This window comes from Chlorocebus sabaeus, chromosome 8, assembly GCF_047675955.1.
Source record: "Chlorocebus sabaeus isolate Y175 chromosome 8, mChlSab1.0.hap1, whole genome shotgun sequence".
NCBI classification, from domain to species: Eukaryota; Metazoa; Chordata; class Mammalia; order Primates; family Cercopithecidae; genus Chlorocebus; species Chlorocebus sabaeus.
This window is the reverse complement of record NC_132911.1, coordinates 60,324,407-60,351,473: the sequence shown is the minus strand read 5'-3', so window position 1 is coordinate 60,351,473 and position 27,067 is coordinate 60,324,407. Positions and strand designations below refer to the sequence as shown.

Sequence of the window (27,067 nt, the reverse complement as noted above, 5' to 3'; positions counted from 1 at the left end):
TTCACCCCACCAGGTAAAGAATCACAACCAGCTAAAGTGTTTGCTGAAGGCAAAGGGAATGCAGAATGGGTAATGGTATTTGTCAGTAGTTACAAATACCAGCTACAATCATGTGATCAGTTACAGAAATGAGATTGTAATTATGAGTTATCTTGCTATGAATATGTTTGTGTGCATTAATATACATATACATATATATGCAAATACTTTTGCTTTATTCCCTTTCTAATTCCCTTATATAACATAACATGAATTAACTTTATATCATAATACTTAAATGTAGTTAAGTATTTCAATTATAGTATTTAAGTTATGAGCTATCAGAAGGGTAAACATCATTCTAGGATTTTACCTCATCTTCTGGGGAAGGGGTTAGTGTGTTTCTGCTGGTATGCAGGATAGCTGTACCCTGTTAGGCAGAATTATCACTTTGTTATTATATTTATTTGGAAATAAGCATGGTTTGAGGAGGTGTCCACATTGACAAGGGGCACACTTGTGATGGTTAATTTTATATATCAACTTGACTGGACCATGAGATGCCCAGTTATTTGGTTAAACATTTCTGGATGTGTCTGTGAGGATGTTTTTGGGTAAGATTAACATTTGAATTGATAGACTGAAGAAAACAGATTGTCCTCCCAATCGTGGGTGAGCCTCATCCAATCCATTGAAGACCTGAATAGAATAAAAGGATGAGTAAGAAAGAATTCTTTCTCTCTGCCTGACTGTCTTTGAGCTGGGACATTGGGCTTCTTCTCCCTTTGGACTCAGCCAGACTCAGACTGGAACTTACACCATTGACTCTCCTGGGTCTCCAGTTTGCCAGCTGCAGATCTTGCAATTCTCAGCTTCCATAATCACATCAGTCAATTCCTTATGGCAGAGGTGTGTGTGTGTGTGTGTGTGAGAGAGAGAGAGAGAGTGTATTCCGGCTGGTTCTATCTGGAGAACCCAGACTAATATGTATATATATAAAACATAAAGCTTAAGTACCAGTGTGAATGCAAATGTAATGAATGAGTTGCATTCCCCTATAAAAAGACATACACTGTCATAATGGATTTTTTTAACTTACACAAGTTGTTTACAAGAACCACATTTAAAGCCAAGGGACAAAATAAGATTTAAAATAAATGGATATTCCTGTTCTAGTATCCAGAAGATTGTTCAGAAACAAAGAAGGAATTAGATTATGGACATAAAAAGAAGTGACCACTGACAAGGTAGAAACATGTTGGAGAAAAAAACAAGCTTTCAAGTCTGTAATTTCACGTTTTTAACCACATGGGAATGAGTGGAAGTTGTGCTAGAGGCATTTTGTCATGTGACTGCTTGCAACTATAATTTTATTGTGATTTAAGAACAATTTTAACCCTTCCTATTCAACATAGTATTGGAAGTTCTGGCCAGGGTTATCAGGCAAGAGAAAGAAAAAAAGTGTATTCGGATAGAAAGAGAGGAACTCAAATTATGTTTGTTTGCTGATGACATGATCCTATATCTAGAAAACCCCATTGTCTCAGCCCAAAAGCTTCTTAAGCTGATAAGTAACTTCAGCAAAGTCTCAGGATACAAAAATCAATGTACAAAAATCGCTAGCATTGCTATACATCAACAACAGACAGGCAGAGAGCCAAATCATGAATGAACTCCCATTTATAATTGCTACAAACAGAGTAAAATATTTAGGAATACACCTAACAAGGGAAGTGAAGGACCTCTTCAAGGAGAATGACAAACCACTGCTCAAGGAAATCAGAGAGGACCCACAAAAAAAAAAAATGGAAAAACATTCCATGTTCATGGATAGGAAGAATTAATATTGTGAAAATGGCCATAGTACCCAAAGTAATTTACAGATTCAATGCTATTCCCATTTAACTACCATTGACATTCTTCACAGAGTTAGAAAAAAACTATTTTAAAATTCATATGGAACCAAAAAGGAGCCCGTATAGCCAGGTCAATCCTAAACAAAAAGAACAAAGCTGGGGGCATCACCCTACCTGACTTCAAACTATACTACAAGGCTACAGTAACCAAAACAGCATGATACTGGTACAAAAACAGACAAATAGACCAAGGGAACAGAATAAAACACTCAGAAATAAGACTGCATACCTACAACCATCTGACCTTCAACAAACCTGACAAAAACAAGCAATGGGGAAATGATTGCCTCTTTAATAAATATTGCTGGACGAACTGTCTAGCCATATGCAGAAAATCGAAACTAGAACCCCTCCTTATACCTTATACAAAAATTCACCCAAGATGGATTAAAGACTTAAATGTAAAACCCAAAGCAATAAAAACCCTAGAAGAAACTCTAGGCAATACCATTCAGGACATAGGCACGGACAAAGATTTCATGACAAACACACCAAAAGCAATGGCAACAAAAGCAAAAACTGACAAATGAGATCTAATTAAACTAAAGAGCTTCTTCACAGCAAAAAAACTATTGTCAGAGTAAACAAACAACCTAGAGAATGGGAGAAAATTTTTGCCATCTATCAATCTGACAAAGGTCTAACATCCAGAGTCTACTAGGAACTTAAACAAATTTACAAGAAAAAAAAATCCCATTAAAAAGTGGGCAAAGGACATGAACAGACACTTCTCAAAAGAAGACATTCATGCAGCCAACAAACATGAAAAAAAGTTCAATTAGAGAAATTTCTCATTAGAGATATGCAAATCAAAACCATAATGAGATACCATCTCACACCAGGCAGAATGATGATTATTAAAAAGTCAAGAAACAACAGATGCTTGTGAGGTGTGGAGAAAAAGGAAATATTTTATACTGTTAGTGGGGATGTAAATTACTCCAACCATTGTGGAAGACAGTATGATGATTCCTCAAAGATCTAGAAGCAGAAATACCATTTGACCCAGCAATCCCATTACTAGATATATACCTAAAGGAATATAAATCATTCTGTTATAAAAATACATGCACATGTATGTTTATTGTAGCACTATTCACAATACCAAAGACATGGAATCAATCCAAATGCCCATCAGTGATAGACTGGGTAAAGAAACTGTGATACATATATATACCATGGAATACTATGCAGCAATAAAAAGGAATGAGATCATGTCCTTTGCAGGGACATGAATGGAGCTGGAAGTCATTATCCTCAGGAAATTAACAAAGGAGCAGAAAACCAAACACTGCATGTTCTCATTTATAAGTGGGAGCTGAACGATGAGAACACATGGACATATGAGGAGGGAAAAGCCCACACTGGGCCGTGTCAGGGGTACAGGGCAAGGAACAGCATCAGGAAGAATAGTTAATGGATGCTTGGCTTAATACCTAGGTGATGGGTTGATCTGTGCAGCAAATCACCATGGCACGTGTTTACCTATGTAACAAACCTGTACATCCCGCACATGTACCCTGGAACTTAAAATAAACATTGATGTTAAAAAAAAAAAAAAAAAAGTGCTGGCTCTCAACCTCAGCCCCCAACCAGAGTATTTATTTGATACTTCACAGTAGCTTGTTTTCTTGAAACACTGTATATGTTTTTAGATAACAATAGTAGGAAAATAAAAACATACTTTTCACTCAATACTTTATGGGTTCCAAAATAGTAATGGCATAAATATTCTATCTAGTATTGTCAATGAAAATGGGCAGGTGTGTGATATAGTTATGTTGGAATAGTAGACACAGCCCACTGCTAATGATTAAATTGGTTAGAATCATAATCTAGATAGAAGAGATAAATAGATAAATAGATAATGGATAGATTATAGATAGATAGATAATTAATAGATAATAGATCTGGTCTGCCCAGAATGTATAATTGAAGTCAGAGAGCAACAACTTAGGCAGGTCCACAGACCCAGTAGCAGAATGAACAATATTTTTTATATGTGTAGTTCTTTATGATTTACAAAACTCTCCCAGCCATTATCTTCTCTCAGCCTTATAAAAGAGCATATTTTATTATCCTCATTTACCTTCTCTAGTAAGGCTTTTTTTTTTTTTCTTACTAGAGATATAAGGCTTAGGAAAAAAGTGAATACTACAATAAATGAATACTAGCAAAAAGACATCACAATCACAAATTATTAATATCTGAAAACATAGATTTAAGATTAAATATCCAAAAAGAAACACATAGATACAAATAACATTAAATGAACAATGTTTAAAGAAAATATAATAAACTTGGCAAGGTGCAATGGCTCATGCCTATAATCCTAGCACTTTGGGAGGCTGAGGCAGGTGAATCACTGTGCTTAGGAGTTGGAGACCAACCTGAGCAACATGGTAAAACCCTGTCTCTACGAAAAACACAAAAATTAGCTGGGCATGTGCCTATAGTCTCAGCTACTTGGGGAGCTGAGGCAGGAGGATCCCTTGAACCCAGGAGGTCAAGGCTAAAATGAGCTGAGATTGTGCCACTGTCCAGCCTGGGGGACAAGGTGAGGCCCTGTCTCAATAAATAAATAAATAAATAAATAAATAAATAAATAAATAAATAGGAAAATATAGTAAACTTAAATTTAAAAACATGACAGGTAAATATATAAATGGAAATTATTAGAAATGCAAAAAATTCTAAAAATTATATTAGAATGAGGGAATTTAATCTTTCAGAATTAGATATAAAAAGATAAAAATAAGAAAGGACATAATATATAATCAAACTTGTGTGTAGTTATTAGATAAATCTTTGTCATTTGAAAAAGGAATATATACACATACATATGTGTGTCCAGGTATTACAAAATTCCTTATTCATTTGGTCATAAACACATTTGTCTAAGTATACATTTTAGGGACACATTCTCTTAACAAATAGAAATAAATAATCAAAATGTGACTTTAAAAAATACATAAGTATTTGAAAACTAAGAAACATCCTCCAAAATATTCCTTCAAGAAGAATTCCAAACTGAAATTACAAACTACCTAAAAGAAATACACAATGAAAAGGAGGCTGTATCATACCAGAACCTCTGAGTCAAAGAAGTTGTTCTGGAAAAAAAATCATTGTTTGACATTTCTTCATTATTAAAGAAGAAAGACAGAAAATATAGGCACTTCATGTTTATCTAAGGAGGAAATGGTAGCTATCCTCCAAACTCCATTCTCTCCTTTTACCACAGTGAAAGAATAGTAGGTGGGCCATGGTGTGTGTAGCTGATGCCCAACTAAACTGCAGTCCCCAGACTCCCTTGCAGCTAGATGTGGCCATGTGACAGTTTCACCAGTAAAATGTGAGTGGAAGGCTGTGTACCTCTTCTTGGTACAGTGCATGTGACTTCTCCACATTTCCTTTTCTCTCCCCACAAGCTGAAAACAGCCAGCACGTGTTGGTGACCCAGTTTTGATTATGCAGACTGGACACTGCCTTAGAGCAGCATCAGCAAGCTCTTCTGAAAAAGGCCAGAGGGAAAATAATTTCATTTTTGTGGGCCATAACTACTCAACTCTGCCATAACTCTCTGCCATAACTACTCAGCTCTACCATTATAGATGAGAAGCAGCCACAGGCAACATGTAAACAAATTAGCATGGTTGCATTGCAATAAAACTTTATTTGTAAAATAAACCACAGGTAGAATTTGTCTGTATGCTGTAGCATGCTAATCCCTACCTTAGAGAGTGGTAGCATCGTCCTGTTTGCCTGTGTTCCTGAAATAAATTTGTAGAATAGATCACCTACCCCTCCTGGACTGTTCCATGAAAGAGAAATAAAGAGGTTTTGGGATCCTTTTGTTACAGCAATTTAGTCTTCATCATTACTAATACATAACCTTAAGAAATTAGGGGGAAAAGACAGTAAAATGAATCCGAATAAGTAAATAAAAATAAGGTGAATTCAGTGAGGTAAAAATACAACAAAAATAAATGCAAAATTAATTCATTAAACAAAAAAAATGATAAAGTAGAAAACTCATGTTGATCCTTATAAAAAAGAGATTTAAAAAGATAGAGTAAAAGAATTATAACAGACTACTAAATCTATGGAAATTATTTTTGAAATGTAGAGGAAACTGATAGTTTTTGAGTGAAGTATTAATTATCCAAGGAGTAGAAAATTGAACCAAATTACTATAGACAAAAAAGGAAAAATGATTTTAAAATCTATTATTTTAAAATACCAGGACCCCATGGATAAAACTCACAGCTGAGTTCATCTAAGCATGCAAGGGCATGTATTCATTCATTCCACAAATATGTACTGAGTGGTTACCACCAGCCAGGCACAATTCTGGTCCTGGTGAAAAAGCAGTGAACAGAACCCAGGGTTCCCACCCACATAGAGATGACATTTTACTGGAGCGGGACAGACAATAAAGAAACAAATGAATACATGATACATACTGTGATGATAAGTGCTGTAGACAAAGACAAAACAAGGTGTGAGAGAAAATAAATATTCCTAATGCAAGTGAGTTTCTCTTATAACACATCTTTGCATGTGATTGTCATCTGTACATCCTCATCCATGAAATGTCTTTTTTGTCTTTTGCCTATTTAGATTGAGGGGTTTTTTTAAACTGCTAAGCTTTGAGAGTTCTTAATATATTCCATAGACTAGTTCTTTGTTGGATATGTGGTTTGAAAATATGTGGTTTGTGGATATGTGTTCTCTCCCAGTCTGTAGCTTATATTTTCATCCTCTTAACAAGGTCTTTTCTAGAGCAAAGGTTTTAAGTTTTTACGAAGTCTAATTTATTAACTTTTTCTTTTGTGGATCATGTTTTTGGTGTCCAGTCTAAGAACTTTTGGCATAACATTAGTTCTTGCAGATTTCTCTTATGATTTTTTCCCTAAAAGTTTTATAGTTTTACATTTTATATTAAGTCCTTGATCCATTTTAAGTTAATTTTTGTATAAACTGTGAAACATAGGGAAACGTTTATTTTTTTGCCTGTGGATGTCCAATTGCTCTAGAAATCATTCATTGAAAAGGTAGTCTTTCCTGGTGTTTTGTTTTTTTTGGTTTTTTTGAGATGGAGTTTTGCTCTCGTTTCCCCAGTTGGAGTGCAGTGGCGCGACCTCGGCTCTTTGCAACCTCTGTCTCCTGGGTTCAAATTATTCTCCTGCCTCAGCCTCCTGAGTAGCTGGAATTACAGGCATGTGCCACCACACCCAGCTAGTTTTGTGTTTTTAGTAGAGACAGGGTTTTGCCATGTTGGTCAGGCTGGTCTAGAATTCCTGACCTCAGGGGATCAGCCCACCTCGGCCTCTCAAAGTGCTGGGATTACAGGCGTGAGCCACCGCACTCGGCCATCTTTCCTGTTTTTAATTACTTGTGAATCTTTGTCAAAAATCATTTGGGCACATTTGTGTGGATATCTTTCTGGGTTCCCTATTCTGCTTTATTCTTCTATGTGTTTATCCCTCTGCCAATACTATACAATCTTAATTGGTAAAGCTATAAAATCAGTCTTGAAATGGAGTAGACAAATTCTTCTCATTCTTATTCTTGCCTTTAGAATTGTCTTAGCTCTTCTGATTTCTTTGCAGTTCCATCTAAATTTATAATATTCTTGTCTATATCTGCAAAAAAGTCTTGCTGGAATTATGTTACACCTGAATATCCATTTGGGAATTGAAATATTTACTATACTGAGTCTTCCAATCCATAAACTGTGATATGTCTCACCATTTACTTAGGTCTTCTTTGATTTCTTTCACCAGTGATTTCAATTTTGTAGTATACAGTATACAAGTTCTGTAATTCTTTTTAGATTTACACTTTAGTATTTTTTTAATGATTGTAAGTGGGACCATATTTTTAATTTTGGTGTGCACATGCTCATTGGTAATTACCAACGACGATTGAAGTGCAATCGATTATTTTATATTTATCTTGTATCATGTGACCTTGCTGAACTCACTTATTAGTTCTAGGGTTTATTTTTATCTTTTATAAGTTTTGAGGGGATTTCTACATATCTAAGTATGTCATTAGCAAATAGGAACAATTTTGTTTCTTCCTGTATGATCTTTTTGACTTCTTTTCTTGCTTTACTGTGCTGGCTACAACTTCTCATGCTATGTTGAATAAGAGTGGTAAGAGCAGACATCCTTGTATTGTTCTTGATCACAAGGGGAACATATTCAGCCTTTACCATTAAGTATGCCATTCAGTGTAGGTTTTTATAAATACCCTGTATCAATTTGAGGATATTCCCCCTCTATTGCTAGTTTTTAAAGAGTTTATCATGAATGGGTGTTGGATTTTTCAAATAGTTCTTCTACATCAATTGCTATGCTGATTATGTACTTGTACCACCTAAATCTATTTTTTAAAGCGGTCTGTTAATGATATGACATGTAAAACTGAGAGACCTTATCCATTCCCCTCACCCTGCACTGGAGTGATCAGGAAGAAATCAGGAAATCATTGTGGATAGAGCCTTGCACTCAGAACAGGGGCCTAAAATAGATGAGTGCATTGTTCCTAAGTGCACAATGCATTGGCCAGCTTGCAGGTTCTCATACTGGACTTGATGAGTAACAAAATCACATACATGGGGCTGAGGAGGGCAAAGCTAGAGCTGCCTTCATGTTTCCAGAGCTGCCTAAAAGTGTCCCCTTCATTTAAATTTCAAATGAATGTCCCAAGGTATTTCTGGGGCACCTGTCAAATTCCAGCAGTTAATGGAAAAGTGATTGGGGCTATTAGCTATCTAGAAGTATTGGTTTGTTTAGATGAAAACCAATTTTGGCACAATAAGTCCAAACACTAAGAAGCTCAATCCCTGCGGGTGGGAGAAGAGAGAGTTCAGTTGTCTCTAGAAAACAGCAGTTCTAATGTCTATGAAACACATGGGTGTTAGTGCTGCTCCATTGACTGAGAGCTGACCCTGAAAAAATGCCGTGGTTACCACTTGTTCCTGAGTTCTATTAATTACAGGAAATTTATGATTTAATAGCAATTATAAGAGATTCAAAAGGATTATTTCCCAATTCTTAAACCTCTCAGCAACTTCACTTAAACCATCACACGAAGGCTGTGAAGACTATAAACACAGCAGTGCACACTCCTGGGGGCCACCTCTGCTCCCCACTGTGGCCTCTTGCACCCTCTGGAGTAAGATGGGAAAGGGACTCTGCAGACACTCAGGGCACTGTCTGTTGAGTGCAAGTCCCAAATTTAGCCTCCCTTACTCTATAAGTACTTATTCTCCATATGGACATCAGCTTTAAGGGGTTCTATAGGAGCTCTTCTGAACTGAGATGAGGAAGGAGAATGAAGAGAAACTGCATTCACTCAATTAGAATTGCGAGATTCCCAAATGAGACTTTCTGTCCTTTTGCTGTTGTTGTTAAATTCAGGGTCTCACTCTGTCATCTAGGCTGCAGTGCAGTGGTGTGATCATAGCTCACTGCAACCTCAAACTCCTGGGCTCAAGCAATCCGCATGCCCGAGCCTAGGACTACAGGTGCGTGCCACCATGCCTGGCTAAATTTTTTTACTTTATTTATTTATTTATTTATTTATTTTGAGACAGGATCTCACTGTGTCACACAGGCTGGAGGGTGGTGGCACAATCTCGGCTCACTGCAACCTCTGCATTCCCAGCTCAAGCAATCCTCCCACCTCAGCCTCTTGAGTAGCTGGGGCCACAGGCACATGCCACCACACTCGGCTCATTTTTGTACTTTTTTCTGTGGAGACAGGGTTTCACTATGTTGGCCAGACTGGTCTTGAACTCTTGACCTCAAGTGATCTGCCTTTCTTGGCCAATTTTATTTTATTTTATTTTTTGTAGAACCAGGGTCTCACTACACTGCTCAGGCTGGTCTGAAACTCCTGGCTTCAAGCGATCCTCCCACCTCGGCCTTCCAAGTGTTGGGATTATAGGTGTGAGCCACCATGCCCAGCAGAATTCCTAATCTTTGGCCACCATGCCCAGCAGATTCCTAATCTTTTGGGCGCCATTATCTATCTATTCCCAGTTGTGTGAGGTCATGTATCAGCATGGAATGTAAGTAACAGGATAGCTAACTAACTTTGACTTAAGCCATAACAGCAATCAATTATTTAATATTACAGGAAATATGGAAGTAGGCAGTCAGAGCTGTCAGAATACTTGTCACTTTAGTGTGTGACTTCCTGGTTGGAAGGTTTTCGCAGTTTCAGACAGCACATCTACATCCAGGGCAGGAAGCTAGAGGGTGCGGCTGTCCCAGAAGTGGCCTGGAAGATTATCCTACATCGCTCTCATTTGCCGCAAATAGGTCCTTTGACTACCATTAGCTGCAAGGGTAGCTGCAAAATAAATAAGTAAATAAATAAAAATGGGTACGTAGCCTTTTTCAGCTCCTAGACAGAGGCAGGCAAGAGGGTTGGAAATGAGTGTGTGGTTGTGCAGCTCACAGTGCCTGCCTTTGGGTGCATTTTCAAGTGTGAACCTACAATTTTGTAGTTTTTAGTGTGCAGATCTTACATACATTTTGTTAAATTAATCTTTATGTTCATGCTTTCTGATGCTACTGCAAATTAATTGCCAGTACACTGCCCTTGTGTCCTGCTACCCTGCTAAACTCATTTATTATTTCTAGTAGATGCTTTGTAGATTTCGTGAGATTGTTTATATACATGATTATTTTTTCCTAGAATAAAGAAAGTTTTACTTCTTTCTTTCCAATCTCTATGACTCTTTTTTTTTTCTTTGCCTTATTTTTCACTGCATAGGTGCTCCAGTATTATGTTGATTTAAAGACTGAAAGCAGATATGTTTGCCTTATTCTCAATCTTTGGGTAAAATAATAATAGTCTTTTACTATTAAGCATGATGTTAGCTCCAGGTGTTTCGCAGATGCCCTTTATCAGGTTGAGGGAGTTCCCTTTTATTACTCGTTTGCTTAGACATCTTAAATGGATTTAAATGTTATGTGCTCTTTTTTCATCTATTAAAATGACAATACAGTTTGTCCCCTTTATTCATTAACTTAGTGATTTAATTAGTTGACTTTTAATTCAACCTTGGATTTCTGGAATAAACCCTATTTGATTATAATGTAGTCTCTTTTGTATATATCACTAAATTTAATTTGTTAATACTTTTTTTTTTTTTTTTTTTGAGATGGAGTCTCGCTCTGTTGCTCAGGCCGGAGTGCAGTGGCGCGATCTCGGCTCACTGCAACCTCCGCCTCCCGGGTTCAAGTGATTCTCCTGCCTCAGCCTCCTGAGTAGCTGGGATTACAGGCATGTGCCACCATTCTCCGCTATAGAGACAGGGTTTCACCATGTTGGTCATGGTGGTCTCGAACTCCTGACCTTGTGATCCACCTGCCTCGGCCTTCCAAAGTGCTGGGATTATGGGTGTGAGCCACCAGGCCTGGCCTGTTAATACTTTTTTTAAAAATTGTGTTTATGTTCATGAGAAATATTGCTCTGTAATTGCCTTCCTTCTTTTCCATCTCCCACTTCCCTTTCTCCTCCTCTTCCTTCTTCCCCTTCTTCTTTGCAATGTCCTTGTTTGCTTTCGATATTAGAATGATGCTATTTCTTAAAATGAGTTAGAAAAATGGATATGCCTCTATTTTCTGAAAGACTATGAAGAAAGTTGGTATTATTTTTTCCTTAAATATTTAATACAATTAAGCTGTGAAGCCTTATGGTCCCAGAGTACTCTTTATAAAAATATCTTTAATTATAAATAAAAATTATTTAACAAATGTAAGGCTATTCAATTTTTTATTTCTTCTTTAGTCAGTTTTGGTAATTTTTTTTTTTTTTTTTTTTTTTTTTTGAGACAGAGTCTCACTCTGTCGCCCAGGCTGGAGTGCAGTGGTGCATTCTCAGATCACTGCACGCTCCACCTCCCGAGTTCAAGCGATTCTTCTGGCTCAGCCTCCTGAGTAGCTGGGATTACAGGCATGTGCCACCACACCCGGCTAATTGTTTTGTAATTTTTACTAGAGACGGTGTTTCACCATGTTGACCAGGCTCGTCTCAAACTCCTGACTTCAGGTGATCCTCCCGCCTCAGCCTCCCAAAGTGCTGGGATTACAGGTGTGAGCCATGGCACCTGGCCCAGTTTTGGTAATTTTTTTCTAAAGGAATGTGTCCATTTTACTTAAGTTGTCACGTATATTAGCATAAAGTTGTTCATACTATTTCTTTAATATCCTTTTAAGATCTTTAGGCTCGCAGCCATAAAAAAGGATCAGTTTGTGTCCTTTGTAGGGACATGGATGCAGCTGGAAACCATCATTCTCAGCAAACTATCGCAAGAACAGAAAACCAAACACCACATGTTCTCACTCATAGGTGGGAATTGAACAATGAGATCACTTGGACTCGGGAAGGGGAACATCACACACTGGGGCCTATTATGGGGAGCGGGGAGCAGGAAGGGATGGCATTGGGAGTTATACCTGATGTAAATGATGAGTTGATGGATGCTGACGAGTTGATGGGTGCAGCACACCAACATGGCACAGGTATACATATGTAACAAACCTGCACGTTGTGCACATGTACCCTAGAACTTAAAGTATAACAATAATAAATAAATAAATAAATAAATAAATAAATAAATAAATAAAGTTCATCTACAAAAATCCAACAGCTAACATTACCCTTAATAATAAAAGACCAGGCCGCGCGCGGTGGCTCACGCCTGTAATCCCAGCACTTTGGGAGGCCGAGGCGGGCGGATCACAAGGTCAGGAGATCGAGACCACCATGACCAACATGGTGAAACCCTGTCTCTACTAAAAATACAAAAAATTAGCCAGGCGCAGTGGCAGGCGCCTGCAGTCCCAGCTACTCAGGAGGCTGAGGCAGGAGAATGGCGTGAACCCAGGAGGCAGAGCTTGCAGTGAGCCGAGATCGCGCCACTGCACTCCAGCCCGGGCGACAGAGCAAGACTCCGTCTCAAAAATAAAATAAAATAAAATAAAATAATAATAATAATAAAAGACCAGATGCTTTTGGGGGTGATGAAAATAACTTAAATCTTGATTGTGGTGGCAGTTATATGACTATAGATTACAAAAATTCATACTGTACAATTCAAATTAGTGGATTTTATTGTATGTAAATTATATCAATAAAGCTGATTTTTTTTAACTGTCAAAAAAAAAAAAAAAGATCTTTAGGCTCTGTAGTGATATGCTCTTATTCATTCCAAATGTTCATAATTTGTGTCTACTTTCAATTTTTCTTGAGCAGTCAAGCTAGAAGTTTATCAGTTTTTAAAAATAAAGCAACTTGTTTCATTTACCTTTTCTATTGGTTACCTTCCATTATTTACTCTATTTCTAGTTTAAGATGAAAGCTTACATGAATTACTTTAGACTTTTTTCTAATATAAACACTTAAAGCTATAAGCTTTTCTCCAAGCACTGCTTTATCTGTATACCAAAAATTTTGATATATAGAGTTTTCATTTTTATTCAGTTAAAAATATATATATATATATATATATATATTTTTTTTTTTTTTTTTTTTTTTTTTTTTGAGACGGAGTCTCGCTCTATCTCCCAGGCTGGAGTGCAGTGGCCGGATCTCAGCTCACTGCAAGCTCCACCTCCCGGGTTTACGCCATTCTCCTGCCTCAGCCTCCCGAGTAGCTGGGACTATAGGCGTTCGCCACCTCGCCCGGCTAGTTTTTTGTATTTTTTAGTAGAGACGGGGTTTCACCGTGTTAGCCAGGATGGTCTGGATCTCCCGACCTCGTGATCCGCCCGTCTCGGCCTCCCAAAGTGCTGGGATTACAGGCTTGAGCCACCACGCCCGGCCGTCAGTTAAAAATATTTTATAACATTCTTTGTGATTTCTTAAATTCATGAATTCTTTGGAAGTATATGATCTAATTTCCACATATTTACGGAGCTTCCAGGTATCTTCCTCTTAATGAATTTAACTTCATTGTGATGTGAGGATGCACTTTGATACTACTCCTTTTAAATCTAGTGACACTGGTTTTATGGCTTGTCTTGGCAAATGTTCCATGCAAACTTGAAAATAATATGTAGTTTGTCAGTTTTTGGGTCAAGTCTGATCAGAGTTATGATGATTAATTTTATGTATAACAGCCTGGCTGGGTCACAGTGCCCAGATATTTGGTCAAATGTTAGTCTGGATGCTTCTGTGGGAAACATCACTTTTGTTTTCTATGAAATTAACATTTGAATCAGTGGACTTTGAATTAAGCAGATCACCCTTCATAACGTGAGTAGGCTGATGTATCCAGTTAGCTGAAGGCCTTAATAGAACAAAGACTAGCCTCTTCCAAGCAAGAAAGAGTTTTGCCAGGAGACTGCCTGTGGACCTGAAAGACAACTCTTCCCTGAGTCTCCAGCCTGCCAGCCTACCCTACAGCTTTTGGATTTGCCAAGCCCCTACAGTCACGAGTCAATTCCTTAAATGTTGATAGATGAGTGATTGATTGATAGATAGATAGATAGATAGATAGATAGACAGACAGACAGACAGACAGACAGATAGATAGATAGATAGATAGATAGATAGATAGATAGATAGATAGATCCTGTTGGTTCTGTTTCTCTGGAGAACTCTAATATAAGCATTGTTCCCTTTTTCTGTATAATTGACAATTTTTGTCTGCTTGTTTTACCAGTCACTAAAGGAAAAGTGTTTATCTTCAACTATAATTGTAGATAGCCTCTTTCTGTTTCAACTTTTTGGCTTTATTAATTTTAAAACTCTATCATACCCATTTAGGATTGCTACGTTCCTTGATTCCTTTACCATTCTGAAATATCCTTCTTAATTCCTAGTAAAAGTTCTATTTCAAATTATGTTTTTTCTTGCTGTTAATATAGCCATTCCAACTTTCTTTTCACTAGTCTTTGACTAGTGTTTTATCATTTTCTATCCTTTTACTTTTGCTTTATAGGAATATTTATGTTTAACCTAGTTTTCTTATAAACAAAATAGCTTTAGCTATTTTTATCCAGTCCAACAGTCTCTGCCTTTTAATTGGACTGTTTAGACCACTTATGTTTAATTTGATTATTGACAGGTTTTGGTTTAAATATATCATCTAACTATTACTTTTCTATATATTATATAGATATTTTGTTCCTTTTTTTCCCACCCTCTTTTAGGTTTATTAAGTTTTGGGATTTTTTTTAACCTCCACTCTTGGATTATTAGCTATACCTCCTAGTTTTACTGTTTTAATGGTTCTTCTAAGGTTTCAATATATATCCTTAACTACCCTAGTCTACCTTCATAAAATATTATGTTACTTCAGTTATAATGTGAACCTTAGAACAACAGCCTTCCATTTTCCCTTCCTTTCGTTTGTGCCATTGTCATCATGATTTCTATATATGCTTCAAATCCAACAATGCATTATTATTATTACTACTATTACTACTATTTTAAATATTCAATTGTCTTCTAGAGACAATTGAAAAATAAGAAAAATCTTTTGCTTTAGCCCATATTTACCATTTCCAATATTCTTTATTGCTCTGTATATGTCCAGGTTTCTATCTGGTATCATTTCTCTTTTTGTAATTTTGAAAGTTCAGGTCTACAGGCAACAAATTCTCTCAGTTTCCATTTGCCTGAAAAAGTCTATTTCATCTTCATTTCTAAACAATATTTTTGCTAGATAAAGAATGGTAGATTGATGCTTTTTTTCTCTCTCTCAGCAGTTTAAATATTATTTCATTATCTCCAGCTTGATGAGAAGTCTGTGAAAGCAGAAGAAAATTATATTAATTATAACAAACCTTACTGCAGCCCCAGCTGAAACCCTCATTGCAGCGTTTTGAGACTCCCTGAGCCAGAGGGCCTAGCTAAACTGCACCTAGTTCCTGACCAAATGGAAACAGTGAGATAATAAATGTTAAATCAAACCCACTAAGTTTAGGGATAATTTGTTTTGCCACAATAGATATCTAATTCAGAGAATATCCTAAAAACTTCCACAAAAACAAAAATTAGTTACATGCAGAATGCCAGGAGGAAAGCATTAGACTTCTCTATAGATGTTCTTAAAATTGTGAAAGAAAATTAATTTCAATATACAATTTGGACCAAATTATTGATCAAACATCAGAGTAAAACACATTATCAGGCATGTAGGGACTGGAACAAATGATCTCCCATGTATTATTTTTCAGGAAGCTACTGAAGGATGTATTTCACCAAAATAAGAACATAGGCTGGACATGCTGGCTCATGCCTGTAATCCCAATACTTCAGGAGGCCGAGGTGGGCAGATGGCCTGAGCTCAGGAGTTTGAGATCAGCCTGAGCAACATAGTGAGACCCCATATCTACAAAAAATACAAAAATTAGCTGGGTGTGATGGCACGAGCATGTAGTCCCAGTTACTCGGGAGGCTGAGGTGGGAGAATCACTTGAGCCCGGGAGGTTGAGGCTGTAGTGAGTTCACGCCACTACACTCCAGCCTGAGTAACAGAGTGAGATCTTGTCTCAAATAAATAAATAAATAGAAAGAAAACAAATCAGATGAGGGGAAGACCTGGGATTCAGGAAAAAGTGAATCCAAACCAACAGAATTCTAGGAATAAAAGTAAAGGGAGGCCAGGCGTGGTGGCTCACGTCTGTAATACCAGCACTTTGGGAGGCTCAGGTGGGCGAGTTACTTGAGGTCAGAAGTTCGAGGCCAGCCTGGCCAACATGGTGAAACCTTTTCTCTACTAAAAATATAAAAATTAGCCAGGCGTGGTGGCATGTACCTGTAATCTCAGCTACTTGGGAGACTGAGGTGGGAGAATTGCTTGAACCCGGGAGTCGGAGGTTGCAATGAGCTGAGATCGTGCCACTGCACTCTAGCCTGGGCAACAGAGTGGGAGTCTGTCTCAAAACAATAAATAAAACAAAATTATTAAAAAGTAAAGGGAAAATGCAAAATGATAACTAAGCAGTAGCCACAACAGCCATCAACTTTGGAATAGGAAAGCTACAAAAGTGTATGCCAAAACAGAAGTTAATACCCAAACATCCATCTCAAAAATTTGAAAATAGTTGCCTCTGGGTGACAAGAGCTAGGTAAGGAAGGGAGATGGTGGTGAGCAGGGGCTTCCTATCTCACCTACCTATAGGGAAATTTTTGGGTTTTTTTTTTTTTTTTTTTTTTTTTGAGACAGAGTTTCACTCTGTAGCCCAGACTGGGGTACAGTGGCGCGATCTCGGCTCACTGCAACCTCTGTCTCCCGGGTCAGGCAATTCTTCTGCCTCAGCCTCCTGAGTAACTGGGATTACAGGAATGCGCCACCATGCCCAGCTAATTTTTGTATTTTTAGTAGAGATGGGGTTTCACCATGTTGGCCACGCTGGTCTTGAACTCCTGACCTTGTGATCCACCCACCTCGGCCTCCCAAAGTGCTGGAATTACAGGCGTGAGCCACCGTGCTCGGCCCCTATGGGGAAATTCTATCTCAATTCCAACCAGGTCTTCCCTATACTCACTATTTCTCCAAAAATAATTTATTTCCTGGATCACAGAACTGATGTGTTCATGAAGAGCTCTAACTTTATGCAGAATTAGTCCTAAGAATTCAAACATTGTTCTGCCTTATTTTACATTCACTTTATTCTCAGACAAGCATATGCCTAAGGGCACTGTTTCTTCATTGCTGTAGAATATTCCAGCAACTGACACACACTGCACCAATCATGATAACCAAGAGAAATGGAATATGATGATCGGCCAGACCTGGAGACCCTAAGAAGTGAAAAGAACCTCCATAGCCACTGGAACTTATGGAGCCATGAGTGTGCAATTTGACTAAATTGTGCTGACACTCCAAGCAAGCCACACAAGCCTGATGCATTACCTGTCATCACGGGTCACTCTCCCCTTCCTGAGAGTGGTATAAGAACTATTCATTATAGTCCTGAGGGGAAAAAGAAACTGTCCTTAAATGGGTGGAGAGTACATTTTGGGAGGGACTATAACTGGGTTATTCAAAACTAGAGTCTTTGGAATCCTCTATTCTTCTTTTTCTTGAGACAGGGTCTCACTTTGTCACCCAGGCTGGAGTGCAGTGGCAAGATCTCGGCTCACAGCAGCCTTGACCTCCCGGGCTCAAGCAATTCTCCCACTTCAGTCTCCTTAGTAGCTAGGACTACAGGTGTGTGCCACCACACTAGGCTAGTTTTTTTTTTTTTTAACTTTTAGTAGAGACAGGGTGTTTGTTGCCCAGGCTGGTCTCAAACTCTGGGGCTCAAGTGATCCTACCACCTCAGCCTCCCAAAGTTTTGGGATTATAGGCATGAGCCCCCATGCCAGGCCAGAATCCTCTATTGTAACCTAAACAATGAACATGAAATAGCATGAGGGGCTTACAGGACTGACAGCCATCACAGCTGAATGCAGGAATTAGGTACCCTGGGGTAGCTTAAACCTCCACTCCCCTCTGTTGCGCTGGTCTTTGCCAGAGGTGGGCCCCCTGGTAAATGCAGAGGACATTCGTTGCCATCGGCTGCACATTTAGAGAAATTACTTCCCTCCAAATATTCATGGTCTGGTTGAAATAGTATTTTTAGGTGCCTGCCTCCCAAAAAAAGAGGCAAAATGATCATGTCCTATCTATCGGTACACTGGTACAGCCAGGAAGTCAGAAAATGAACACAATTGGCCTGTGGGTTGCTTCCTTTGAAGACTAAAGGAACGGCTGAAGAATCAATCCAATGGTGGTATTCTGGCCCTAGCTTTCTGCTGGGACCACTGCCGTGGCTCCTGCTTCCTGGTTCTCTAGGAAATAACTTCTTGCCTACTTTGGAGCATGGTTCTTAAGGTTCCCATTGGGTCTGTAATCCTCCAGAATCTTTCCAATACATTTCTTTGCTTAAGTTGGGTTCTACTTCTTGGAACTTAAGAACTCTAACTAATACAGTGGTTAACTGTGGACTGTAGTAAATTAGATACGCCTGTTCCTGTTCTGTCAATGCTATGAGTAATTTTGTTTCTATATTGAAAAATTATCATAAGTAATTCTCAGTTGTCATGAGCTCTCTTAGGAATCAGGCTAATACAGTCTTCTGTTTCCCTGTTAACACCACTAACAATAATATGTTGATGTGTCTACTCCAGCTCGATGCCATCAAGTAGCGCAATGGAATTTAAACCAATGGCCTAAACTAGAGCCAAATATTATAATTACCCATTACGTTGGTAATATATTGATTAGGGAGAATAGGAACATGGAAGACATGGTATGGGTTATTTAATAAAACAAACCAAGGAGTAGTATAAGTTATAAGCACAGGAAACAATTAACAAGGGACAATACAACATAAAACCCAAGTTATTCAAAATGGTGACTAATTTTGAATAATATCCTATATTTCTTCTAGTGTTTCCCTGCCCCTACTTTTTTTCTTTCTTTTTTTTTTTTTTTTTTTTTTTGAGATGGCGTCTTGCTCTGTCGCCCAGGCTGGAGTGCAGTGGCGCAATCTCAGCTCACTGCAACCTCTGCCTCCCGGGTTCAAGCGATTCTGCCTCAGCCTCCCGAGTAGCTGGAACTACAGGCACACACCACCACACCTGGATAATTTTTGTGTTATTTTTAGTAGGGATGGGGTTTCGCCGTGTTAGCCAAGATGGTCTTGATCTCCTGACCTTGTGATCCGCCCACCTTGGGCTCCCAAAGTGCTGGGATTACAGGCATGAGGCAGCAGCCTGGTCCCCTACTTCTTCTGACACTGGCTGCTGTTAAAATCTGGAGTCGCAGTCCTACTTCACCTGGATCGACAAGGTTGCTAAATGCACGAACTCAACACTGATCCTTTTCGTGGAAAAATGACACTAGCTACAATATGTCTGCTATCTCCTGTGGGGCCATCTGGGGCAAATTATTGTCCACCCCTTTTCCCACCATGCTTGGGTTGGGCTAAATGTGAGGACCAATATGGACTCAAGTTATTATAACATCTGGTTATATAATAGGACATAGTCAATGGGCAAGAGCTGCATCAATATTCAATGGTGGAAGGGACTGAGCCATTCTGTTTTGGTAACTTGCAACTCACTTTTTCTGAAAATAAAGTGTCAGTGATAATTGGGATATATAAATCTCAAGTCAACCTCCCGCTGACTGTTCCATGGATTGTTAAGAATTACACTGTGGTGAGCTAATAAATACTAAAGCCTAAAGCAAATGTTTCTGTGAATAACAGGGAAATATTTAGTAAGTGTCCACTGGTCTCCTGAGTGGAGGAGAAAGGATTTCGCTTGATGATTACCCCACTCCCCACTCCCAGAAGCACTGCAGCCCCACTTGAGGCAGGTGCCCTCCACACACACTTCACTGCTTCCCAGGGATCCCCTGCACAGAGAAAATTGATTCTCAGATATGTTCTGGGTTACTCAGTAAATGGGCTATGAAAGTCGTTAAATTAATTTCTCATATTTGTTACATTTACACACAAAAATATCAACAGAGCAAACAAAACTTAAGATTCTAAGAAGTCTGGGGAGTTGAGCCACTAGTGTGTGCGTGCTCTGTTTCCTCTTCCTGTGTACAGATTAGGATGTGACAGAGTCTTAATTTAAAGTTTGAAACTATAATCCTCATTTCCACAAGAATTTGGAGTAGTAAGGAACCTGAGCTCAGCAAAGAAGGTTGCAGACGAGCCTCCAGTCTTTGGTGAGCCTCTTGTCTTCCTGTGGACTTCACCACCTCACCTGCCTTTGCTATCCTGGGTTACCATGTTTAGACTCCACTCTAGCTCAGCACCCTCTGGTCTTGGGTAGGTATCAAAAATTAAATCTTTTTGTCTAGCCTCGGTTTCACACCTCCTTCCTTATATCTTTCCTATAACATCCAATAAGAGGATATCCTGCTTTCCTCCCTAGGCTAGATTGACTTTCCATGGGCACCACCATGTCTAAATGTCAGCAGGGCACTTCCAGCCTTCCTCAGTTTGTAACAGACCATTATAGTGCATGGTCTTTCAAATCTGCAATAGGTACACCAGGGGTGACCCCAAATTTTAATTTCCCCTTTGTGGATCCTGGAACTATGATATCCTGAAACATTTAAAGGAGGATTGTTTCATGTATACATGGAAAGATTAGGTTCTGACACAAGTTGCCAAGAATGTAACCAAAACCTCACTAAAGATGTTGAGAGAACCACTGGGAAGTCCTGTCAATTTCCTGTTCAAGTGTGACCCACTAAGACCATACCCTGTCCCCGTCTCACAACAGCTAAAGACCAAATAATTGACTTCCTCTTCCTCTGTCCCTAGAGTCACCTAAAATCGCCTTGAGTAGAGTTCCAACAAGTGTCCTGGTGTTCTACTTTCAAAGATGCCAACCGGAGATGCCCAGAGCTTTGCTATAAAGTGCCTCTTAATCTCATATAAAACTCAGCCTCACCAAGACTCAAGTCACATTCCGAGTGTCCTGGTGTGCTAGGGCACTTGCAGAGAATCTGCTGGTCTTGATTCACTGGTGGAGACAATCGGTGCCCAGATTAGAAACATGCCCTACCTGGGGTTTTAGAAAGCGGGCTGGCAGTCATCTTTCCTCACACCTATCAGGCAGATGGTACCTGCCATGGTGTATTGTAAAGTTTTAAAAAATAAAAAAATTAGAACAATTAGAAAAATTCAGCCTCAAAGCATTAGCACTGCAATCCTCAAGCCATTAAGAAGGCACACCCTAGAAATAATTAGAATATTTTTCCGTCTAGAAAAGGCAGAATATGGCCGGGAATTGTGGTTCATACCTGTAATCCCAGTATTTTGGGAGGCCGAGGCAGGTGGATCACTTGAGGTCAGGAGTTCGAGACCAGCCTGATTAACATGGTGAAGCCCCATCTCCACTAAAGATACAAAATTCACTGAGCATGGTGGTGCACACTTGTAATCCCAGCTACTTGGCAGGCTGAGGCAGGAGAATTGCTTGAATCCAGGAGGCGGAGGTTGTAGGGAGCTGAGATCATGCCATTGCACTCCAACCTGGGCAACAAGAGTGAAACTCCGCCTAAAGAAAATAAAAGAAAGAAAAGGCAGAATATTTGAATATTTTAGAACGACTGAAAATAAGTTAAGTCTCTTCTCAGATAACTCTAGACTGCCGAAGGCCAGGTGAGAAAGGAATTGTTTGTATTTCAAAAAAAAATATCTTAGTCGACTAAGAAGCATTAAGAAGATACATTCTATATACATAAAGAGAAACTAGAGAAAGAGGAAAATTAAAGATTTGGGGACTAGGTTATGATAAAATCAACTTAGAGAATCACTTGGATTTATGCATTGTAAACTTTGGCATAATATAATAATATGTTGGTAGGAAAATGTTATATATTATAAAAGGAAGCTCAAAGAAGAGAGAGAATAAATTTTGAAGGCTTTAATATCATTACTATTGACTAAATTAAATTGTAATGAAATACATGAAGCTATGTGGGTTCTAATATTCCCAGAAATTGAATAGTAGAAGACAGAATTGGGTGCCATCCAGAACTTGTGCATATGAATTTTCTGCGTGTAATGTTGCACCTGGTCACTACGTAATGATCAGATAGTGGCTAGATGAGATTTTCATACAGAACTGGGGAAATTCGTTTGCTTGATTTTCCCTTCACCCACGTTTCATAAGGTAGACTCAAAACAGTTTTCTACCATACTCAAAGGTTTATTATCACAAAAGAATAAAACCTCTTGGCTGAAAACTGCCACCTTCTAGGAAAACTGCCAGCTAGTTATACTGACAACCTCCCAGAACTGAAAACAAATTAATCATACATGATTAATATAAAACAAAGTCTCACAGAATGAGCTATGAGGCGTGACTCTACAAGAAAATAATTTGATTACACATCTTAGTGGCATACCGTATAAGGATAAAAATAACTGCAAAGAAATCTTAAATTTTATTTAATAATTTTATCAGATAAATTAGTAATTAATTTGTTTGAAATCAAGCTTTCAAGTATAAGGAAAGAGAAGGAAAATAATAAAATTGAAATGCTTTAATTGGGAATCATACTGTCAGAACTGAATTAGAAATATCAATAGAAACCTATGCTTTTTAAAAGAAAAAGAAGAGTATATGTTTTTCCAATTCTGTCAGTTAAAACGAACTAGTAACAAGGGCTTAAGAGAATGAACCTAATATGTGCACTTAATGCTGAGATTATGGCATCTTTCCAGGATACCCTGGAGAAATGACTGACTCCAGGAGCCATTATGAGCCTGAGGCAACTTGCTGTATGTACCAAGAGGCAAGAAATAATTCAGATCAATGGGACTGTGTCAAAAGAACACAACAGGGCCCCCCACTGGCCAAAGTGTGTCAATTTGAGCAGCAAAAATAATTATTGCAGTTGATTAAATCACATTCAATCTATAAGAGGCCAAGAGTCCCTAATGATACGCACAAGAAAATTTTGCTTAAAATTGAGTAGAGACCGTGAATTGAATAGCGTGTATTACTTTTGGATCCTTTATTCAAACATCCTATTATTTTGACACATTTATCAGTGAAAAATACAGAATTTAGTAAATACTAAATACAAAGTTAGAAAGCATTTTCTGAGGCCGGGCGTGGATCTCATGCCTGTAATCTCAGCACTTTGGGAGGCCAAAGTGGGAGGAAAGCTTGAGCACAGGGATGTGGAGGCTGTAGTGAACTGTGATCGTGCACTCCACTCCAGCCTGGGAGACAGAGTGTGAGACACTGTCTCAAAAAACAAACAAAACAAAACAAAACAAAAACAAGCAAGCAAACACAGTCTGGCTTGAGGGAGGATGCCAGTATGTGATTATAAATTGGACAAAATCATTCAAGATAGCCGCATTTCAATCAGATCAAATTTCAAATTTTCAAATATCTATAAACATTTTATGTTCTTAAAAATATGAGAAAATTGCAAGATATCATTACATTCAAAGGTTTCCAAAACCAGTTTGAAACATATTTGCATGTCTTAAAACCTTTTGTGAAGTTTAGCTGTATTTAGAGAAGTAAAAATGTATTTGCATATCTCGAGTCAAAATACAAAATCCAAGCGATCAGGGCAAAGTGGAAGCAAGCAACTCCAACCTCCCCGCGTGGAAACAGAGAGTGTGCGCTGGTCACATCCAGGGACCTGCTCCATGCAATCCACAAATTTAGATCTGCTCCTGACCATATTATATTGACCATATAAAAATTAAAGTAGCTTTATATGTACTTTACTGATATAGAAACAAGTCTATATTGCTAAGTATAAAATTCAAATTTCAGAATGTCAATAGTATAATTCCACTGAAGTAAAAAAAATATATATATATATATGTTTTTCAAGTTTGACTCTATAATCTTTGTATGGGAATTTTTAGTAAAGCGTATATATTCATCTACAGCTTAACTTTTTAGTCTTAAAAAAGGCAAAAATGAAATTTCGACCATGAAATGCACGGTTGTAACCAGCAATACCAATCTTGCACGGTTGCAATACTCTTTGCACTCTTTGCACTGTAACCTCTGGAATCCACTGTAACCTCTGTAACCTCTGGAATCCACTGTAACCTCTGGAATCCGCTATAACCGGAGATCGCTTAACCGGGCAGACCCCTGCCAGGACTCGGGCGGCGGTCAAGGGTGCGCAGGCGCAAGCGCCGCCGCCGTCGGTGGGGTTCTGTGCGCGGTTGAGACTGCTGTTGAGTTTCACCGCCTTTTAAGACTGCCTTCCAAAAGACGACGTGATGACTCTAAAGAAAAAGGAAAATTTGTTGCGTACGCAGAAGGGCAGGCTGGGCGCACTCTGAGCGTCTTTCGGGGACCGACGGCCTCGCCCACGTGCTTCCGGGCACCAGAGCGCCGAAACCCCGTGCGCTAGGAAACGCACAAACGCCCCAGCGGGCGAGGCCACTGGCAGCCAGGAGGCGGCGAGGGTGGCTTGTCTTCCAGAGACTGGGGAATCAAGACAGGCAGAGCCACCTCCTTGTCCCCAGCGCAGCAAGTGCAGGAGGCAGGGAGGCCGCAGCGTCCCGCCGTCCCCGGTACCCGTGAAACCCGGTGCGCGCCCAGGGAGCTGGGGCGGCTCAGGCCCAGCGTGCCCAGAAAGCCAACCACGCTGGTCAGGAGGACGCTCTCCCACGATCCGCGATCCTCAGGCTCTGATTAAAGTCCAGTTAAAAGGAGCTATCCGTTCTGGTATCTGTTGTTACTCTTGTGATAAATATGATGTTTGATACGGAAGTATCTTTATAGTCATGCTGCCAATCAAAGAACAAAACACGTAAAGCCTGTGCGCTAAGAACACGAGAGCATTTCGCTCCTCAGGAGGTGCAGTTTCTCTTCCTTTGTTTCATATGTAATTCCAAGGAGAATTCCCAGTTATCAACACATTTTGCTTTGCCTTTGTTTAGGGGATGACATAGGCTCATTGCATTTGATCAGATTAGTGTTAACCCCCCCACTCACGTTTTTACTATATACTCTACCAGTAATACAGCAGGATTTTATATCTTTAACCTCAAAATTCAAGAGCAGAAAAATACTCACATTTTATGTTAGTTTAACGTGAAAACGAGTTACTTCAGCCCTGACAGGATAGTTTTAAACCAGTACTTCCTAACAAATCTGTTTCTTATTCGTATAAGCCCATACACATGGTTTTTAAAATGAGTTTTATAAATAATAATTAGCATTGAGGCCCTGATCTAAGTATTTGAAACTCTGTTACTCTTCACAACAATCCTGAGGTGGGCATATTTTCCTCATTTTGCAGATAAGGAAACAAGCACTGGGATGGTAAGAAACCTAGGCCATCTGGCCCCTAAGAGCCTTTTACCACCATGCTTAAAGCTTTACCCACTTTTGAGATCCAAAATATTACGTAGTGCACACATATTTGGTAACCAAATCAGGATTAAACATTAAACTTCAGGGCCAAGCACAGTGCCCTGTAATCCTAGCATTTTGGGAAGCTGAGGCGGGCAGATTACTTGACCTCAGGAGTTCAAGACCAGCCTGGACAGCATGGTACAACCCCATCTCTATAAAAAAATACAAAAATTAGTTGGGTGTTGTGGTGTGTGCCTGTGGTCCCAGCTACTCAGGAGGCTGAGGTGGGAGGATCGCTTGAGCCCAGGAGGCAGAGGTTGCAGTGAGCCAAGATCACACCACTGCACTCCAGCCTGGGTGACATAGCGAGACACTGTCTCAAAAAGAAAAAAACAAAAGTAAAGTAAGAACATAATAAGAAATATGTTTGGCACTGTGTTACAGGGGATAAAAAATAAATAGGGAGATAGATCCTGCTTTCAGGGTAAGTGCAATTTGCTGAGTAAAATAAATATTTTAAGATACCTTAAAAAAGAAAACAAAGGCTGTTGTAAATTGGATATTCAATTATTTGGGGTTTATAAATACACAGAATGCCACATTTTCACCAATACCTTATGTTTTGTGTAAAGATTAAAACCAACTTTGAAAATGAATTGTTTATGCGATTATCTTAAAAATAAAGATTATATAATAAGCCACATTATCTTGCATTATGTGACTTATCTAGGGGGTAAAGTCACTCTCATTCTACTAATATTCACAGTACTATTATATAATCATTTCAGAGCCCTGAATTATAATCCCAACTATGTGACAGTTACTGAGTAAATTTTGCAATGTAGATTTATTATAGAATATAAGTGTATTACTTTATTTTTCTCTATTCATTGGCATCCTTTTATATTTAGAGTTTGACACGATTGCACACAACAATCTTTCTACTAAAATATTCCATAGAGTTCGCCAGGGATGGTGGCTCACGCCTTAATCCAAGCACTTTGGGAGGCTGAGGCAGGTGGATCACCTGGGGTCAGGAGTTCGAGACCAGCCTAGCTAACATGATGAAACCCTGTCTCTACTAAAAATACAAAAATTAGCTGGGCATGGTGGTACGTGCCTGTAATCCCAGCTACTCGGGAGCTGAGGCGGGAGAATCGCTTGAACCCAAGGAGCAGAGGTTGCAGTGAGCCAAGATCGTGCCATTGCACTCCAGCCTGGGCAACAGGAACAAAACTCTGTCTCAAAAAAAAAAAAAAAAAAAAAAAAGATTGAGGCTCAAGCAGATTAAATATTATACACACACTAGATCACATACTAAGCCACAC

The 27,067-nt window shown here is 38.9% G+C and overlaps 1 non-coding gene across 1 annotated transcript; it reads left to right on the top strand.

Annotated features, from left to right (window-relative positions):
* Positions 1-21,336: 21,336 nt before the first annotated feature.
* LOC119624961 (small nucleolar RNA SNORA3/SNORA45 family) lies at positions 21,337-21,447 on the top strand. Its single transcript, XR_005241121.1, has one exon. It is a non-coding gene; the product is annotated as a small nucleolar RNA SNORA3/SNORA45 family (small nucleolar RNA).
* Positions 21,448-27,067: the final 5,620 nt, after the last annotated feature.